The sequence below is a fragment of the Panthera onca genome, chromosome X (assembly GCF_046562875.1).
Source record: "Panthera onca isolate mPanOnc1 chromosome X, mPanOnc1 haplotype 2, whole genome shotgun sequence".
NCBI lineage: Eukaryota > Metazoa > Chordata > Mammalia > Carnivora > Felidae > Panthera > Panthera onca.
Window position 1 is genome coordinate 115,148,925 of NC_138357.1, and position 17,935 is coordinate 115,166,859.

At 37.5% G+C, this 17,935-nt stretch overlaps 1 protein-coding gene across 3 annotated transcripts in view; it reads left to right on the forward strand.

Moving 5' to 3' along the window:
- Positions 1–2,692: 2,692 nt before the first annotated feature.
- Positions 2,693–17,935, forward strand: part of SCML2 (Scm polycomb group protein like 2) — a 103,208-nt gene continuing 87,965 nt past the window's right edge. For all 3 annotated transcript variants that reach the window (XM_081793861.1, XM_081793862.1, XM_081793863.1), the window contains exon 1: positions 2,693–2,778. The gene's annotated coding sequence lies outside the window, so the exon portion shown is untranslated. The remainder of the gene's footprint in view (positions 2,779–17,935) is intronic.

A 17,935-nucleotide genomic window follows, 5' to 3' on the forward strand; every position in this document is an offset into this window, starting at 1 on the left:
ATATGAGCATGTGTGCTGATGGAAATCTAGGCTAAATTTTGCTTATCTAGGAAAGATCATCTTTTTATTCTGAGGGACTGATATTAAATTCTAAAGAAAGCTACAAAAGGAAGTAATCAAACATACTTGTGATATAGGAGTATTTTGCACTGGATTGGGGCAGAGTGAGGATGATATATCTTTTTTAAGGTCATCATAGATCTTGGGCTGAGCCAGAACTATAGGAGCAAATGGATAGAAACAAATCAGATTTGAAAAACCATCATAAAAATTTGGATTTTACCAGCCTTAGTTCTTATTCTTTCAGTTCAGCTATTCTCCTTATTTTTGTTTTCTAGGCAAAATTAACTGAATTGGTCATAATAGGTATTCATCCATCCATTCAGTCATTCAACGAATATTTACCAAACTCCTATGTGCAAGGTGCTTCCATATAATGTAAAGAAAGTGATGTTCTGACCTATGCTAACAGCATTAAAAAGCAGTCTCAAGTTTACTTTGGCAAAGGGGGAAAAGGAAAAGCAGAGTATAAGTACATAAAAATATTGTTATTAGACGTTTATATACATAGTCTATGATGAAAGCATATGATTTATGACAGGTACAAGGGATAGGAAAGTTTCAGGTATATTTATGTTTAGAAGTTGATTCTGCCACTTAGTTGCTATTTAATATTCAATTCCCTCATCTATAAACTGGGAATAAGGGAACTTACCTCCTAAGAACTTTGTGAAAGAATATTATGAAAATTGACAACTATGTATCTGAAAAGGCTAGAGGATTCTCAGCACATGGTAGCTGTCACCATTAACAATAACTCGTATTTAATGTAACAGTCACACTTCTATAAATGCTTTGATGAACATAGTAACTGATAAGATGTTCTAATATAGATCATGCAAGTTACATTTTTAGAGGAAAGGCTTCAGTAATTTCATAGTAAAAACAGGAATATGGGAAGTAGATGAGGTGCCTGTGAGACAGGCAATTTAATAATCAGAGTACAGTAGTATTTCTACAACTTGATGAGGGGTCCATAGATGAAAAAGATGCATAAGTGACAACCCAAATCTTTCTGATACAGAATATAGAGATGAATTTCAAATATTTCCATTGCATCAGGATTAGAAAGACAATGGCCAATAATTAAAAATTTAAGCTCCCTCATCCCTCCAAGCCCTGCGGTAGTCCATACTAGGGGTCTGCTTAGATTAAACTTGTTTTTTTCTCTCAAAGATACCTTTTTGGCCTTTGAAAACATTTCGAACCTTGATCTTGGACCATTTCAACATTCCTTACTAAATGGTATGTATATATTATACAATTGGTATGACCAAATCTCTCTTTAGTATATGAGTAACAGTGGCCTAGTTTTTCTATTTCGCCTTAAAGTTTTCTTGAATTTTGCATGAACATTTATTTCGGCAGTTTGATTTTGTGCTATTGGCCAATGTTTACATACAATAAAAAAAAAACACTTAAATTTGGCCTTCGTTTAATATTGCAAAAGTTCTGTATGAAAATAATTGTATTCTGCATTGTAGAAAATGGATATATTCCGCGGTTGTGTGTATGGTTTTTTTTTTTTTTTTTTTTTAGTTTTAGGCTTCAACTTCCTAATTATGATTTTAAAAATACAATATGCCCCATATACCAAGTTAAGGCGATCACAGACGAAAAACCCACATCCAGCTTTTCAGAGTTGGAGAGAAATGGCCTGCCAGTGGGTTACTTTTCGCTAACACAGCACATTGTATTATTTTTCAAACAAAAGTTTTAAATCTGCTTATACCCAACCTCACAACGAGGGATGGAGGGATGGGATGTTTTTCTCGGATTTTCTGTTTGCCACATTTTGTGCTGAGAGAGTCTTGAGCCAGTTCAAGGTTATTTTTACGACCTCCCCCTTCCCTTCGGCGCAACCTCCACCTGCACAACGGCCCGCCCCTGGCGAGGAATATCCACCAGAGATCACAAAATGCACTCTCGAGGACGGTCCCAAGCAGTCTCAAACTAGTGAGCAAATGGCTTTCCCCTCCGGGTTAACCTAGCCCCGTTAGCTCCAGCTTGGGCTTAGAGGAACAACCAAATTCAGAACGTGGACCTGGAGGGGAATGCGTGGCAAAAACCCATGGGGGTGGGGGGAAGCTGTTTCAAGGAACATGCTGCAACCCGCGAAGGAGTGGCTTTGCTCAGGCTGCTGTAAAGAGTTGCATTTTCTTTGCTGATCGAACTTGCTTCAGTTCCCAGGGAAGCGCCTGCGTTTTCGGTGCGTGGTCAGTGTGGGTGGTGACCGAGAGTCAAAGGCAATGGCCAAGAGGAGCAAGTTCCCGCGATGGAACTTGACGGGGACTCCGGGGTCTCAGTTAGGGTCCCGTCACAGTCTTGGGTGCAAAGGGCTGCAACTGGCTTTTTTTTTTTTTTTTTTTTTTTTTTTTTTTTTTTTTTGGCGGGAGGGCAGATAGTGGGGGGAGGATGAAGGAAAACTACCCAGGGCTTTCCTGGGCTCGCAGCGTCTCTTCGCCCGCCACCGCTCACGCGGCCTTCCGGCAGTGCCCCCAGCTCGGGCCCCGCACGCGGCGGCGGTCATAGGGCGTGCTTGCGGCAACCGCCGAGCACGCGGGCCAGCCGGGGCGGGGGCGGGGCGGCGGTGGCGGTTGCGGGGCATGCGCGGCTCCGCGCGCGGCTTCTCAAATATGGCGGCGGCGGTGTGAAGACCGGTACCGGCTCGCGGGACCAGTGTCACAATTTCGCTCCTTTCGCTGACGAGACTCGAAGGTGCGTGGCGACTGTGGGCCCCGTGAAGACCAGAGAGGCGGAGCCGTGGCATCTGGTCTCTGGTCGTTTTCCGCGGGCGGTCGGGTGGCCGGGAGACCTCCGCGGCGCGTCCCGCGTGAGTAACGCCCCCTTACCGCCCCGCGGGGTCCGGCCTTATCTTGGCTCCTTACCCGCGTGGCCCACCTTCGGCAGCCTCACGCCAGAGGCCAGGGCTCCCCTGCCCCATTTAGCGCCCTCCGCGACGCCTCATAGCCGCTTTTGCGCAGCCCCTCACATTCCCCCGGGGCCCCGTCGCGGGTCACGGGCCCATCCCTCGGGCGGTGTTTGGTCGCCGTGTCGCTCTCTAGCTGCCCCCCTGGCCCGAAGCGCGGACAGCACTCTTCGGAGCATCCTCTTGCTGTGGGTGGGGCTGGGCTGGGGGTGGGGGGCGAGCTGGGGCCCGGGGGCAGCGCCGGCGGGCGGTGGGGCTGAGGAGGCGGGATGACTTTGCGTGGTCTGGGCTGAAGCCCGCCCGGTTGCCTTCCGGGACTTGTGAGATAACTTTTGGAGTTTGGGAGGGAAACGTTAGCCCGGAAGGATGCGCCTGTGGCGGAGCGCGGGCTCGGGTCCCGGCGCCAGGTGCCCGTCGGACTCGAGCCCCGGGACTCCCGGAGGTTGGGCGAGGGGGTGGGGGTGGGGGCGCCGGCGGCTCTCTCTCAGGGGAGAAGTAGGGCGGGAGGGGTGCGGCCCTCCTTGCGTGTTTGGGGGGGGGGGCGCGGAGAGCGGAGCTCCCAGTCCCGAAGAGCTGCGAGGCGGCCGCTGTGCTTTCGCGGCATGACCTGGTCTAGGGACCATTAGTGCCTTCTTAAGGGATAGCGTTCTTGGCTTTTTCCACCTGGCTAGTGGTTGTGCTGCATCCTAGTGTAAAAATCGCCAAATAGCCAGAGGGAGAACTAGCAGGCAAATTTAATAGATTTTGCACTTCGAGGTTCTGCATAGCTTAGAGGGCTGTAATTTGCCCCCTCCCCCGCCCCCAAATATTTGGCCAGCACCGGTATTTACAAATTCCCATTTAAGACTTGTTTTTTTTTTTTAAGGTTGTAGAACACTTGTCGTTCATTACAAAGTGTGATTATAATTTGAAATTAGCCTTGATCTTGAAGAACTAGATTAGCATTTATGATTTATCTGTTAAGGTGACATTAGGATATCTCTAGAAAGTGGATGGATCTGTTAATAGGGGGAAACTAAGGCAGGGAAAGTGTATACTTCCTTACACAAAATTGTCAGGGATAGTTTTCTTTACCAAAACAACTGCAGATGCTCCATTTTTAATGCTCGCACAGCTATTCATATTTCTGTTTTGGGCAAAGAGTATTATAAGACATATAACATTTACGGAGTACAACTTTCTGTGACAAGCAATTGTATTATAACAGTAGTTCATAGACTGATTTAATTCTTTTCAACAGCGGTGCTTGGGAATGTTCTTCAAAAATGACAATTTTGCCTTTCTTGCCATTCTTTTTCTTAATTACTCATGAAATAAAGTATTTCCAAGGATCTGTGTTTTTTCAGTCTGTGATTTTGTATATTTAATGGGAGGATTGTGAAAATAAGTTTTTGGAAACAAGTCCAGTTGGGATTTTGAGAAAGGAGTGAATTTATGAGCACTCACCTGATGCTTTGTATTCGTTTGGCTATAGTTTTATCCATTGTCTTCAAAACAGTGTGATAGATTTTTTTTTCAAAGCCTTAAACACTTTTAAAACTGCTTTGAAATTTTTGAATGAATGTCGTATGTATCACGCAACTTTACAAGCTTAAGTGTGCATATCTGTTTCCTTTAGAGAAGTTGATTTGTTTTGAAATTATTTGGAAGAAAAGATTAATGTAACTGAACTACATTATGTGTGAGGTTGCCTTAAAGCTAATGATGTCATGATATGTACAAAAATCATTGGAGTCAGTCTTAAAGAGGTGGTATCAGTTTTTATCATGAGGCAATTGGTCAGTCTTTTTATGTTTCAATCAATACATCTTTATTAAGTGCCTGTGCTGTCTGTAGTATGGAGTTTGGTTCAAGTTGCTTTCATTCAGAGGCTGTGCTTGTTGGCTTTTGGGTGTTTAAGGCTTCCTATCAGTACTTTATTCCTGAACATTTCAAAGTTATAGCTAAGAAAATCAGTATGAATGTAAAACAAGTAGTTATTTTATTTTAAGGCAAATTTAGGGAGTCAGTGTTTTGGTCATAATTCTCTAAACAAAATTCTGGGTGTAACTGAATTATTTCTGATTTGTGTGATACTAACTTTGTGCCTCTTTATGATTAAATAAAGCTGTACATTTTTATGAAAGATTATTTTCTAGGTCATACAGATAAACATACTGGTTAGGCTTGAGAAGAAAAATGAATTATTGGTATAAATTGAAATCTATGTGCTTTGGAGATTGGGTCTTTTTTAATGCTAAATAACTTCATTTCTATGGCCAAGTAAGTAGTTTAGACTGTAACTGATAATTTAGAGCACTTTATTTTTTCAAAATGTTTCAGAAATCTCTGAGCTCAAAAATAACAAGGGTTATGATGGCCAGCTATGAGCCAGATGTGATTCATTTTCTTTTGGGTTTGTTCCTTTTTAGCTGCCTGCCTGTTCCTCCCAGATGCTTCCTATCTCCCCTCTTCCTGCCCCCCGTTCCCTTTGCTGTTGGTGTCTGTTTCCGCATCAGTGAAATGGTCAGGGTAATCCTGCGCTGCCTCATGGAGAAATAATTGATGATAGTAAAGTGCCTTGAAAAGGCTGAATAAATACCAAGTCTTTTGAATGAAAATGATGTAGCCCGTTGTTCCATTTAAGGAAAATCCAAATTCCAATTTTAGTTTGAGCTCTTGGGGCGGGGGTTGGGGAGAGAGGGAGAGAGGAAGAAATTTCACCTGAATATTTTACTGCCCCTCTCTTTGGGTTAATAGAAATTATTCTTGTAACTTTAGTAACTGGAACATTAGAGGATGCAAAGGATCCTCTGTTCTTTAAGTTTTATTAGTGGCCTCTAGTGTTGTGTTTTTTTGTTTTTTTGTGTGTGGTTTTTTTTTTTTTTTTTTTTTTTTTTGCCAGGTTACCCTGTCTGCCTCCCTTTTCTTTTCCCCTTTATGCCAGCTCTATTCTGATTCCAGCTGTGAATGGAAATCTGAGGTCAGTTTCTCTTTTAGTTCACTTCCCTGGGAGTTTCATTGTCTCCTCATAATCATATTCCTGGTTTTTACGATACACAAGATATGAACAAAGTCTGCCAGCCATCAGTGTTAGAACCATGAGACTATGGTGTGAATATAGGTCTGGCATTGCCAGAAGATGTTTTGTAGTTTGAAGTGAGCAAATCAAGCACCCCTAAGAATTTTAAGAACATTATTAATGTCTGAAAATTACTACATAATATCTCAGGATTTGGAGTGATAGTTAATTTCAGGAACCAAAACCCTGGAAATTTTGAAAATGGCTGATGTTGATGATTTTGAAAGAAAAAGTTCACCCTTTTCTGGCTTGGGGTCTTAATATTTATGATCCTTTTGTCTTAGGGAAATAGATGAAAGAAACCACTGCTGTTTATCTTACATTAGAATAGGTTGGTATAATTTAGTGGTAAGTTTTCCAGGCTCTAACTTGTTTGGGCTTTGGTTACTCTAAGTATAGAAATGCCTTTACTATAGTGATAACATCTCATTTTTAAAAAGATAGCAGAGGTGATGGTTCTTAAAGCTGGATAACTTGAAAATAATTTTAGAAAAACCATCTAAGATTTGGAATGTGCATATGCTCTTTGGTTTTCATGGGTAAGGCATTTTTGCTTCTTTTGTCTTTATGTTGTCTAACGTAAGTAAACCTTGGCCACCTTAGAAATAATAATATGAGTGATTTTTATGCTAAATGATTTCTACGAAATATATGTCCATCCCTAAACCTTTCCTCTACTTTCATTTTTTGGGCATGTGGTGGTAAGGTTTTGATGTAAAAAATGAGGGTATCTTATTGTGTGAAAAGCAAAAGATTTGAGGCTCCTTTAAGCAGTTTATATGATGGTGCTGTTCAATTTAATTTTACACTCATCTCACCTAGGCTAGATGAATTCCTTATTTAACCAAAGAGTAAAAAAAAAATAAATAAATAAGCGTTTTTATGAGTAAAGAGCTAGGAAACATTTAAAGATAGAGAGCATTTGACTACTACTACTTGTGACCTGTGTTTATGGCTGTGGCTCTGCCCCTTCCTAAGTTTATAGGAGCAAATTGTTGTAAGAGTGGAAAGAGTGCCCACCTTTTGTGGTAATGTGCCATTGTAAACTTCAGAAGGGACAGATACACTGTAATTTAGGGCATACCTTTAGGATACTTTATTTTCTCACAGAAAAGTTGGTGGGGCTCTCTTTTCTTTAGAATACATATTTGATTTTTCTCAACCTCCGTTTCTTGTAAGGATTAACTAGTGCTGAATTCCAGACATAAACAGCTTCAATTGTACCTTGTAGCCTTGACAGAGTCTTTTAAATTAGGTACGTGTATTGACAGGGTTCTTACTTTCTTTAACATTTGGTCACTTTTCTTACCTTTCATCATTTTAAGCTAGTTTAAGATTTTGATTGTACCTTTATTTTTAAATTAATGAGTCACATGTGTTTCTTCTGTTACCTTGCCTCTCTGTACAGTTGTAAACATACGCTTTTTGCTGTGAAACTGTCTTTTTTTCTTCCATTTGAAAGATTAAAGTATTATTTGGAGTATTAATACACTTTAATGTTATTTGAAAAAAAATGATCAATATTATCTTTATTTTTTATTAACTTGGTATAGTTTCATAAATCTGTTCAAATGAAACACATCGTCTTTGATGATTATTAAAAGAATTTAAATGCAGTACTTGATACTGGTAAGTATCAAGTACTTTAAATTTTGCTGTGTTTTAGATTAGAAACTCTGATTTGAGATTTTTTGGGTTGATATTTTGAGAGGTTGTAGAAATAACTTAAATGAATAATTTACTGACACCTGCCTCATGTTTTAAGTATTGTGAGGGATGTTTAGTTTTCTGATCACTTCAGATTGTGGTTTATTGCATGCTTTTCTGTAGTCTGTTGTCTAGCAGGGATTGTTGTTGTCATCATTTCCATTATTTCTTGTAGGGCTGGTGTTAGAAACCATAAATCTAGACTGCTGTGATAATAGGAACAGGCTGTAACCTGACCCAGTTCTTTTGTCAAAATGTCGCACTGAGAGCTGCCTGTAGTAAATTGACATGCCCTGCTATTAACTTCAGTCCTCCGCAAATGTCGGTGGGCAGCAGGTCTTTGGGCAATTAGCCTGTGGCTGTGCTTTAAAACCTTAGGAATTTACAACTATAAACTGGGATTTTGGCAACCCTTGACTTGTCTTTCAGTTATCTGTTTTCTGAAATAACATACTTCTTAAGTAAATACATAGCTTTCACATAAATTATTTTAAATTTGCAAATAAATAATTATTTCAACTTGTAGACTATAATTTTTTAGATAACTTAAATTAAAAATTCCTAAAAAGTTATTTTCTTCTTGGGTTTGTTTTGCACAGAAAAAGATTAATTTCTAATTTGTTGGGGTAGACTTTACTAAAGCAAAATTAAAATTGTTCCTCTAGAAACCTTAATTTCCTCCAGGAGGCTAGATTTAATAAATCTTCACTACCAAAAATGTTCATTCTTAATATTGATTATTCACAATTCAGAGATGGAATTTTATAGTTACAACATTAGAATTCAGAGGTTTTTTTTCTGATTACTTTTATAGATAATGCAGAAAAGGGGAAATTTGATTATTTACTTGAGTGAATTGAGTAGGTATTTGTGAAATCTTTAAGTAATGAATCATGTCCAATTCCAACAAGTTATGTATGGCTATACGATGGATATATACACTTTTTCTATCCTGTGTTAGGATAATCACCATTACCAGAAGCAAAAAAAAAGTTAAAGTTAAAAGAGCCAGCTGTTCTTTGTCAAAGGAAAATATGTAGCTTTAATGTATTTCACTTAAATCAATCCGAGTTTTTGCATTTAGGTATAAATGTGAAACACTTGTTGAAACCAAAGTAATAAACTGTTTTGAAGTCAAAATGAAAAACTTAACGGTGCTGTCTTAAACGCAGTTAACTCAGGCTTCCCCATCATCATCTTACATATTGACAGGACAGTAAAGAAGAGCTTTTTTGTTTGTTATTCAATTTTGAGATGAGTGTCGTTATAACAAGATAGACTAAAAAAGAAAAAAAAAGTTGTGGTATTTCACTAATAGTCTCTGGTGAATTATGTGTGTGTATAACTTTATCACTTCTTCCAACATTTTCTTTAAAAATACCAGCAAGCATATTTGTGAACTTCTCCTAGCCTTGAAACTTCCCAAGGGGATGTAATAAAATATTTATGCAACCAAATTATTTGTGTGTAGTGACTGTCTTTTCCTTTTTGTGCATTTGAATATTGATTTAAAGCATGTGTTTTAGTTTCAACTACAATGTAATTGGAATTTATCAACTGAGTTCTGGTATAGCATATATTGCTAGTTGATCTCCCTTAAAATACCCACACCTATAATAGCGACCAATTTACACTTGGGGCCTGTCTTTTTGAGACCTCATACAGCCTAGAAATCAAATTCAGAGTAAAAAGTAAAAGGTCTATTAGGTGTTGGGAAGGAGGATGTTGTGGGGAGTGAGGGACTCTGTCTCATCTCACAGAATTTTCTCCGTGGCCCATGACCTAGACTTGTGTAAATTTAGCCACAGCAGATTAGACATTGCAGAAAGGAACAGAGAAGAACAATAATGACAGCCAAAAGAAAAGCTCTCCCCCCTCCTTTTTTTTTTTTTTTTTTTTTTTTTTTTTTTTTTTTTTTAAACCACAGTGTCCTGGGACTGTATGGTTTAGGTATAAGTAACCTGTAGCACAGCAGATTATATTTACTCATTTAGCAAACATTTAGAGGGCCCTACCTATGATAGACCCTGTGGGTAGGCACAGGAGGATACAAAGATGATCCAGACATAATACTGCCCCTAAAAGCTTACATCTGCCCGGGGAGATAAAGCATGTACATAAACATAACAGAAGAACTTTAGCAAATGGTTAAGCATTCAAGGACCTAGATCCAAATCTAACTGGGTGATCTTGTGCAGATATTTGAGCCTCAATATTCTTTCTTTTTATTTTTTAAAAATTTTTTGGGTGCCTGGGTGGCCCAGTCAGTTAAGCATCTGACTTTGGCTCAGGTCATGATCTTGTGGTTCATGAGTTTGAGCCTTGCGTCAGGCTCTGTGCTGACAGCTCAGGGCCTGGGGAGTGTTTCAGATTCTGAGTCTCCCTCTTTCTCTTTGCCCCTCTCCCGCTCTCTCTCTTTCTCAAAAATAAATAAGAGCATTAAAAACATTTTTTTTTAAAGTAGTCTCCACACCCAACATAGGACTTGAACTCCTGACCCTGAGATCAGGACTTGTGCGCTCTACTGACTGAGCCAGCCAGGCACCCTGAGCCTCAATATTCTTAACTTTTAAGTGGACATTAATAACAGTAACAACCCTACAAGCTTATAATAAGCTTTAGGTAGGAAAAGTGTATATAAATGCCCTAGTAGGTTAACAGACATTTAGCAAGAGTTCAGTAAGTGACAACTCTCAGTATTTATTATTACCATTTTCATCACCACCACTGTTAGACCCTAGGGACCATAATCTTTATTTTCTCCTGCCTCATGGATCCAGTCTATCCAGGATGCATGGTATGTCTCATTTTTCCCTTTTAAAGTATGAGCAGTGTATTGAAACCCTGTCTTTTTGGTGTCTTACAGACTTAGGTTTGAATCATTTTTCTTTCACACCAGCTTTCTGATCTTTAAGAATCAGCAGAACTTGGTAATTGGTAAGATACTGGACAAATGAGGAAGAGAATCAAAGATGACTTCTAATTCAGAAAGATTGGGTATTAGTAATGCCTATTAAAAAAGGAAGCAGAGGAAGAGTCACTTATTTTGGAAGGCAGAAGAGTTTGATTTCTTAAATATGTAATGTTTGAGGTCGTTGTGAGACATTTAGACTGATGTTCAATTGACGAGAAATTTTGGAGAGAGATTGGGGAGTAGAGATGCTGATATATGAGTCATCCACATAGGAGTGTTGCATCAACCATAGTATAGAATGAGATTCTAGACTCTAAAATTACTAGAATCTAGAGGAAGAGACTAAGTGATTTGAGACCAACGGCTAGGACAGAAGGAGGAAGTAGATGCAGAGAGATAATAGAGGTAGGACAACCAGAGAATCTGAGGCTCAGAGATGAGAGGTGTCTGTTATGAGGGGTGACCTATCGCTCCTGAAGTGTCAAGGAGAGTAAGGACTGAAACACTGAAATTGGGTCTGGTGTCTGAATTAGGGTCTTGGAAAGCAGTTGTAGGAAACAAAGGAATGTTGCAAAAAGTAAGGTATCCCAGAAACTTTTTGTGTTTTAGGTGTTGTTATATTTATTACCAAAATCTTAGTCATCAGGAAAAGGTTAGTCTGGTAAATGTATAGTATAGTAGAGAATTTTTTCTACACTGATAAAAATTGGATGTTGTCTCAATTTAAGGCCACTTAGCTCTTTCAAAAAATGTGGATATTAATATCTGCCAGATGGGAGGTTCAGTGAACAAGTCTAATAATAAATGCTCAAGTTTGGACATTACATATTCCCACCTATGGGACTTTTGCAAACTTTGCTGTTGGTTTGGGAACGGATTTATCTTTTTCAGCTTAACATCTGTATTTTGTTTATTTTTATACTCTCTCAGGTTGAGATTCTATATAATTCCATTCATTTTATAACATCTGATCAATGGCCTAAAGTTGAAAAGAGCCCTGGGAGATTTCTTCCTTGTTAAATTCCTGCCCTTGTCAAAATGTTTACCCTCACGGACTCTTCAGATAGTGGTCTCTAATTAGAGACTCAAGGTGTATTACCTTATCTTTAAAACAAAACAAAACAAAGGAAAAGCAAACAAACAACCCGAAGCAAACAAGTAATGGAAAGGCCCTGTAATCTTGGAATTATAGATTCATTAACTTGCTAAATAGTTCTTTAAAACTCTGGGGGGCGGGGGGAAGTAGACTTTTCTTCAGAATCAGTTCAGAGCAATGGGAATTGTAGGTTTAATAATTCCACTATTAATCATTGTTTACATTGTTAAATCGTATTGAGAAAATGGCTGAAGACAGTGCAGGATTTTTCAAAGCATTTGTTGATCTCTTATCAGCTCCGAATTCTGCAAGAAGATACAGTCTTCAAAACAAATGGTTTTGTAAAAGATCCTGATGCTTGTTCAAAGTCTGCTAGATACAGCAGCTAGGTTTAGTGTAACTGGTATTTAGGTAAAAGAAATGTCAAATGTCAGACACTTATTATAAAATAGTGCTGACCTAATACCTTTTTTTGGATGGTTTACATTCGAAAAAAGACTTAATGCAGTGAAGTTGTTCCTTATATGCATTCAGTGAAGCAACTTCTCTATAAGCTGGCAAAAACAAAGCTTTTAATTTTTTTTCTTGTCCAAATTTTCTCTCTCGTATAACATGGAGAACAACTTTAGGAGTCTTATTTGAGTCCTTAAAAGTGCTGAAGCACTTCAAAGTATATTCAGAGCAAAATTAAGCTTTTCTGTTGTTTCCTCTATAGATGACGACTGTGTGAGGTGCGTCTTTATTTCTAAAAGAATGTTAGGCTCTTAATTTTTTCCAGAAAGACAGCAGCTGTGCTTTCTGCATATCTGGTATGTAAGTCATATAGGTATGTTCTTAGCTGCACAACCTCTTTATTTGAGGCACTGGGGATTCATCTATGAGTTGATGTTGTCCAGTATTTACCAATAGATCATGGTCTATTCTTTAGACTTCTATAATCTCTGCTTTTGTATTGTGAAGAAAGACATGAGTGAATTACAGTGTAATGCTGGGGCATTTTAAGAGGGACAATAGAACTTTTATGTTTTCTTAAATTATAGTCAAAGATAGTTTCTATTAAATTAACCAGTATTCCTTTACATTAGGACCTGTACATATTCCTCCTGATTACTCAGTCCTAGGAAGATGTTTATCCTATTGAATTTGTATGTATTTTTATCTTGTAGTGAAACTTTATATAGACCAGAGAGAAATTAATCATTCAGGTTGGGTACTCATTTTTTTTCCAACTAGTACATTTTTATTTGCTCTTTTTAATAATGAATGCTCCACCCTTTTATAAGTATGTTTTTATCTTGCAGCTGCTAATCCTTTTTAAAAGCATGGTATAGAATATAACAATTATATAGAAATGGTGAAAAGTTTTGGTGATCAAACATTCTTAAAAAATGTTTGATAAATATAAATTTAAAAATTAACCCAATGTTCTAGTAAATATATTTTCATCTTCCATGGTGTTTTTTCACTTTTTAGATTACAAAATAAGCACTAATTTTTCTCCTGTTTTGAGTGTTAATCTTGAGAATAATGGAGTTTTTTCTTAAGGCACGAACTTTTAAAAGGCATTTATTATTGTCCAGTTTTTATTTTAACTAAAAGTGTTGGCTTTATGAATTATGGGCAGAATTTTATTTGAGGATTATTGATATATGGAATTTGGAAAGTGTATATTTAAAAGTGGTTCAAATGTGTATTATATATGGATTTACTTATATGATTTTTCATTGAAAGGATATATACCTGGTAACAGATGGTTAATGGCACATATTGTTTGATGAGGGGATTATAGGTGATTTTTTTTCCTTCTACTTACCTTTTAATTTTTTGGGGGGGGTGATGTGTGTGTGTAAAAAACAAACAAACAAACCCCAAAAACAATTCCAGTTTCTAGAAGTCCACAAAGGCTCTTTTGGTTCACAAAGGGCCAAAAGCTATTTTCAGTACTCATCAACCCCTAAAGGAAATTCATGAATAATTAGGCCTCAAAGTCAACCAACACTGGGTGACATCCAGTTTCTTTTGGCTTTAGCTAGAATGTATGTATTCTAATAATGCTGGTTAGTAGATGGCAACTGCTTTCTTTGGTAATTATATGCCTGGGCATTATAAAAAGCATATGTATATTTATTTACTTATTGCTGCTTAATTTAAGAGTGATTTAAACTTAGTGTTTCTGTTTATAGAACACCTTTATGGTCTGTACTTTGGAAGAGAATAATTAAGTAATGCTCAGGAATCAAAGTAGGAACACAGTGTCATTTTATAACATAATTAATGTTGAGTGTTAATGCCGAAACTCACTGCTCTCAGGGAGTTTTAATTAGGACAGATGGGGTGGGGTAGAAATCAGCCTTTGAGCTTCCATTTGTTTCAGATAGTATGCTCGGTGCTCCACCTACACTATCTCATTTTAATTTTCACGACTATACTAAGAAGTGTAAGTGGTATTTGCCTTAATTTACACATGGGAAAACCAGGAGTGAGGGAGGTGAAGTAACTTGTAATGGCTTTGACCACTTAAAATATTATTTCTGTGTAATTGATATGGCTACCACTAATCATGGCAGCATAAATTGTTTAAGAATATATAATTTGTTGGGGGCCTGGGTGGCTCAGTCGGTTAAGCATCTGACTTTGGCTCAGGTCATGGTCTCGTGGTTCGTGAGTTCAAGCCCCTCATCGGGCTCTGTGCTGACAGGTTGGAACTTGGAGCCTGCTTCAGATTCTGTGTCTTCCTCTCTTTCTGTTCCTCCCCTGCTCGTTCTCTGTCTCTCTCAAAAAAATAATTAAAAAAAAAAGAATATATAATTTGTTAAGCATATGCCATAGGCCAGCATTGCATAAACAGAACTTAATATAACAGCATTAAAGGATTATTAAAAAAAAAACTATCAGGATATATTCCCCCCCCCCCCACAATGAAAATGACTTAATTATTATTTCATACATCCCATTGTAGAGCATACAAATAATGCATAAAAATACAACAAAATTAAGGTCACCTAAAATCTTACCACTCTGTAATGTAAGAAAGGAAGATCACCAAAATATTTTTGTGTTACTTTATGCAAACTTACATACAATTTTATACAAATAGGGTTATATCATGCAGGGTATATTTATAAAATACACTCCCTTTCCCCTCAGCACACACTAGCATCTTTGCCCTCCTGGGTAAGCCTTATTAATAACCTATTAAATGTCCTGTTTCTCTTCATGCTTAAATAATCTTTTACTCATGTAATCCTGTACAAGTCTATTTATACATTTATAGTGTAATTTTAGTCACTATCATTGAATGTTTCAGAATTTTTTTAAGTGCAAGGTTTTGTGCTAGCCGTGGGGGAGGTATAAGGAAGAGTAACGTGTGGCCTGTATTCTCAACCACTTAATATGTGAGAAGAGATGAGCAGGTAAACAACTTGTATTATACAAAATTTGCTTTGATATCTGTTAAATGTTGGGTGAAAACACAGCCTGAGAGCCATGCTGGGGAGCGTCCGGAGAGCAGCGGCCTTTCTTTATTTATTTGTATGGGCATAAACTCCTGACACATGGGATTATGCCCACTTGTCTGTAAAGTCATGTGTTCAAGTGATTAAAAAAAGGTTATTCTTTTGATTGGTTTAAGTGGATTGTAGTTTGAGAGGCATTAAAGAAGCAGTTTGTGTATTTGCTTTGTTTCTTTGTTATGGAATTATCCATTCTCCCATTAGGGAATTTAATTTTTTTCTCTTTAAGGTTTGGGCATTTTTGTAACAAGGAGGAGGCTGTAATATTTTGCTGAATAGTGCATGGAAGTTGGGAGTTTAAGATAGTTTAAGTAGTTAGTAATTTTTTTCTAAGTTTATTTATTTATTTTTGAGAGAGAGCACGCATCTGAGTGAGGGAGGGGCAGAGAGAGAATCCCAAGCAGGCTCTGCACTTTTAGTGCAGAACCCATGAACCATGAGCCAAAATCAAGAGTCAGACCCTTAACCAACTGAGCCATCCAGGTGCCCCAATAATTCTTTTTTCTTTTTTCTTTTCTTTTCTTTTCTTTTCTTTTCTTTCTTTCTTTCTTTCTTTCTTTTTCTTTCTTTCTTTCTTTCTTTCTTTCTTTCTTTCTTTCTTAACTTTTTAAAGTTTATTTTTATTTATTTTGTGAGAGAGAGTCCAGGTAAAGGGCAGAGAGGGCGGAAGAGAGAGAGAATCCCAAGCAGGCTCCTTGCTATTAGTGTAGAGCCCAACGCAGGGCTCGAACCTGTGAACCATGAGATCATGACCTGAGCTGAAACCAAGAGCCAGATGCTTTACTGACTGAGCCATCCAGGTGCCCCTCCAGTAATACTTTCTAACACAGAAGTTTTTATTTGCTCAAAAGTAAGCTCAAGCATTCACTTGATTTTTTATCTAGTGCCTAGATTAAATGAGAATTTATGCATTTGCATATGCCAAATATAAACCTTGTATTGTAGGCATATTGCGGAGAGTGAGGAGGGAAAACAAGTCTCCAACAAAATGTATGAATTTCAGAATATTTGAAAATAAATATTTTATTAAAGATTGGTAAATATTCACTCAAGTATTCAGTTTGAATCTACCTTGTGCTTAGCACTGTTCTAGGTGCTCTGGAATATATATAAAGGAAATAAAGACAGAAACAGGGGCATATTCTCTTAAAGGGAAAATTATTTCATTTAACAGTGAAATTATTGGTGTAGTGAAATATGGAAGCTATATGGCTTAAGAGGGAAAACAGTAAAGCCTGTCTATAGTGAAAGAAGAATGTTTAGGGCAAATGATTTTGATTTTATTGTGACCCTGAAAGAATCCTTAAATTACTACAGTGTACCCAAGCTCACATTTTATTTTATTCTAATTCCAATATAGTTAACATGAAGTGTTATATTAGTTTTAGGTATACAGCATCATGATTCAGCAATTCCATACATCACCCAGTGCTCATCAGGACAAGTGCATTCCTTAATCCCCATCGCGTGTTTTACTCATTACCCCCACCCACCTCCCCTCTGGTAACCATCAGTTTATTCTCTATAGTTAAGAGTCTGGATGGTGTCTTCAAACAACTCACTGCATTTTAACACCATGATTACTGAAAGGGAAAGCTTAATGAGTCACTGACTCATTTCCTAAACTGTTTGAGTTCTTTTTGTGTACTGAAGGCTTTGGACTTCACAAGAAGATATGTCTGTTCACTGGTGCTGAGTGAGTGACTATGATAATTGAAAAGGAAAAGTTTCCAAACTCTGAAAGAGCTGATTTTATCTAAATGGCTAATCTCAAACTAAAGGGATCTGGAATTCTTCCTATCTTTATCTGGGGATAAGTCGAGTATTTTATTCCTTGGTCTGTGGTTCTACCTTTAAAATAAGTGGTTTGGATTCCAAAGCATTGATTTTGAAATTAGGAATATTTGCTTTGCATTTAATTCTAAGAAAGTTCTGTTTTTATAGAAATACTTATTTTATTTTCCCACCAGCAATGTATCAGAGTTCTAGTTGTTCCACATCCTTACCAACATTTGGTATTGTCAGCTATTTTAATTTTAGCCATTTGTGTCGTGGTATTTCATTGTGGTTTTAATTTATGCTTCCTTGAATACTAATGTTGAGTATCTTTTCACATGCTTCTTGGCCATTTGTGTATCTTCTTTAGTGAAATGATTGTCCAAATCTTTTACCAATTATGTTTTTATTGGGCTGTTTGCCTTTTTAAAATTGAGTTGTGAAGGTTCTTTATGTATTCTGGATGTAGATCTTTTATCAGATAGTATTTTGCAAGTATTTTCTCCCATTCTATGGCTTATCCTTTTCTTAGCAGTATCACTTGTAGAGCAGTTGTTAGTTTTGATAAAGTTCAGTTTTTCAATTTTTTATGTGTTGTGCTTTTTTGTAAAAGAAATTATGGCAAAACTTAGAGTCATGAGGTCTCTGTTTTCTTCTAGAAATTTTATAGTTGTAGGCTTTACGTTTAGATTTATGATCTGTTTCAAGGTAGTTTTTGTGCGTTAACTTGTGAGATAAGTGGGTTTTTTTTTTCCATTTTTTGGTATATGGAAATGTTCTAGTACCATTTGTTAAAAAACAAAAACTACCCTTTCTCCATTAAATTACCTTGGTACTTGTGTTGAAAATCTGTTCACTATATATATGTGCATCTTTTAAG